Raw genomic sequence first — 3,696 nt, forward strand, 5'->3', positions numbered from 1 at the left:
TACTCATAGCTATTACAATACCAATAACCACAATAATGAGTAGTAGTATATAAAGTCTTTCCAAACCAATAGTTGGCTTCTGCCACATCACAACACTCTCATGTAGCCTTTTCATCTCAGAATTAAGCTCTACATTCACTGCACTCATATGATTAACCATCTTCACCAAATTGGAGTTACTTGAATTGAGCTCATCAATAGCTTTTTGTAGCTTTTCAAACTGTTCCTTCTTTCTCTCACAGTCAAATACTTTCTCAACCATCATTTTCTCCATTTCCTTTTTCACCTTCATTTCCTTTTCTAATTCATCCTTTTGAGCCTTCAAATGATTTGTAACCTTTTTATGATGGATTGGTATGTCAGGATCAAGCCACTGAAAGAATTTATAGTATCAAACTATAATAATAACAGATGAATTAGTTTTAGTCAACCTAAAATAACAACATTAGCTTCAAACTACTAAAGAAATATAATGAAACTGCAAAAACAAAAAAAAATGTAGCACTTCCATGTCTTACAAAGCATCGCTAGTACCTCCTTCCAGGATTTAGGGGAGTCTAAGACGTTAGTAACTCAGCTTCAATGTCTTGCATACATTATTTTTTACTCATCGAGCTCGCATATAGAGCACAAGAATAAGAATAACTAGAGCTTTTTCTTGAAGTACTTGAGTTAACACACATTACAATTTCTAGGTTTTTTTTTTTAATTTGAGAATTAGGGTTAGAGATTGAAGAAGATGGATGAGAGTGTAGATTTATTAGTGTTTCCTTCTTTAACAATCGATACACTTCGTTTTACATTAAAACGCACGGTTTCTAATGTGGATTATAGATAGGTCCTACGTGTTTAACTTACCAGAGCTCTGGTTGCCACATGGGATAAATTTCACCGGAAATCTAATTCATGTATCGATTTGCAAAAATTGATAAGGTCACACATGACATTGCCAAAATTAAAAACACATGATTAAATTGAGAGAAATGCAAAAGGTCGTGTATTTTTTTACAATTAAGCCTAAAACAAAATTAAGGTAAAAACTGGATAAAAATTGTGTGCATGCTTGGAGTATTAATGAATTTTTTAAATATATATATATATATATATATATATATATATATATATATATATATATATATATGTGTGTGTGTGTGTGTGTGTGTGTGTGTAATTGCATCAAATAACCTATTTGCATTCAAGATTAGATAGTAAATGATATTTTCATTCACTATCTAATAAATATAGATCTGAAGATCAGCTAGTAGTCTTACCAAAAGGATTCCCCTAACCTCTAATTTGTTCTTATTGTGTGCAAAAGGTTTATGCTGCCTTATTCGGGATAATGAGAAGAAGAAATGAGAGCTTTTAGGATTGAAATTGCAAGATACTCCAAGTATTTCACACTTAACTTTGAAGATGATAGTATCCTCCACTCATTTTAAGAAGAAGTTAAGAATTTCAATATCATTATTAAAACACACTTTTCTTCTTTATAAATATAAAAATATGTATTTTTAAAAATTTTGGATGCTTCAAACAAATATTTTATAAAAATTATGATAAATTTTTTTAAGAGTTAAAAAGATATTTCACAACAATATGAAATTTTTTTTAAAGGGTCAAAAAATATTTTATAAAACTCATAAGGACCAATTATAATGTTTGGTGTCAATTTTATTGACACAGTCAACACGCGTGAATAGGATACACATCCATGTCAAAGTAATCCAATATATAAGTTTACGTGGTTGAAGAGATTTCTTCAAAAATTCAAGGAAAATTTTACATTTTTTCATACAAGTTGATGTGCCAATAGATGTATTCAATCTACTATCAAAAATCAAAATCGACGGCAAATAGGTCTACTACTTCCCAAAGTTTCTTAAGAAATAAAATTAGTTATTATAAAATATATTCTTTAAGAAATTAATTATGAACAAAAAATACGGTCCAAGTTAAGATGTCTAAAAAATCTATTAGGAGAAATTATAGTTGTTTTAGAAGAAATATAGATATTCGGTTAATAAACTTTAACAAGTATATATTGATATAAAAGATAAAAATAAATATTAAACATCAAAAATTATATATATATAAAGAAATTTACTCAAACAATCATCAAACGTATTGATGGAGCAGTAGATTGTAATTATACCGAAAGAATGCTGCAATTAGTAGTACTAAGCCACATATCAACTTCATAAGTGTCTTGTGATGAGACAGATTATTTGAATGACGGATTGAATCTCTTCCTTTCTTCACCATTCTCATAGAGAGAGAACTCAATATCCCCATAATGAAAGACCATAAAACTCCTATTAGAGGAGAACTCAATACCTTATAATTGAGGACTACAAACTCTTAAAACAAAATCTAATATTTATTTATTAAAACTAATTACCATAAATAATAATAATAATAAGGTACCACCACTGATAGTGGCCAAAAATAAGACTTTAATGAAGAATTAAAAAAATGAAAGAGAGAGAAGAGGCAGCTATAGTTTTCTTTTGATAGGTTGTATTTTTTTAAGAGATATTAGAGTTATTAGAAAGCCACAATTTGCCAAAAAAAAACGCAACAATTGGTATTAAACTCCTAATGCTATGATTCATTTATACTAAACTCTTCAAAGCCTAAACTGTTGACCAAAATTGTAAATACAAAACCGTAAAATAATCATTTATGAATATAGGCTTCATGAAATTATATATAACTATAAAGAATCATCAACACTTTTCCATAACTCAAATTCTGTAAAGTATTCATATTTATTATAGCTTGACTAGTCGATTGTTTCTAAAAGGGCAATTTAGTATTTTTGGTTTATAGTTTATGCCTATATAATAAGTTTTATAAATGTTTTCATTTACATAAGTCAATGAAATATCTTTTATAGTTACTAAATCTTATCTTCTCTTTGTTATCTCTATAACCATTTCTCTAATTGCAAAACCTAATCTAGGTTTTGTTCATGATATCTGAGCTCCAATTTGGAAGTGATCTATCATTTTTCTGTATTAATTGTTCAATTCTTGGCTTTTTCCATAATGGCAAGAGTTAATCATGTTGTTGAAGTACAAAATGTTGATAAATATGTAAAGCAATCCAATGAAACAAGAACAATTTCTAATCTAATGGAACAAGAAAAACAATTTCATCTAGAGGTCCTTTTTTTCTTTCAAAGCTTCGATCATCGTGGCATGGTGCTTGTTAGCAATTTAGTTAATGGTAATAATTACTTGACTTGGAATCGATCTATGAGAATTGCTCTTAGAGCTAAAGTGAAATAAGGGTTTGTGACTGAAAAATGCATGATGCCTGATAAGTCATCTCAAGAATATGATTAATGACTACAATGTGATTGTATGGTTTTGGATCTTAAAATCAATTTCTAAGGATCTTGTTGATGCTTTTCTATATGCTTCGTCTACTAAGGAGTTATAAGATAATATGGAGTCTATGTTTAGTGAATACAATGGCCATTTACTTTATCAAGTTCAAAGGGGAATTAGTTCTATTTTTTAAGGAAACGTGTCTTTTGCTATTGTATTCTACCAAACTAAAGAAACTGTGGGATGAGTTGGCTTATTTTGTGGCACATAAATATTGTACCTATAGAGCTCTTAAAGGGATGATTGAGCAAAACTGTAATAATAAGTTAATTCAATTTCTAATGGGGCTTAATGAGTCATA

Source organism: Ricinus communis, chromosome 9 (genome assembly GCF_019578655.1).
Source record: "Ricinus communis isolate WT05 ecotype wild-type chromosome 9, ASM1957865v1, whole genome shotgun sequence".
NCBI lineage: Eukaryota > Viridiplantae > Streptophyta > Magnoliopsida > Malpighiales > Euphorbiaceae > Ricinus > Ricinus communis.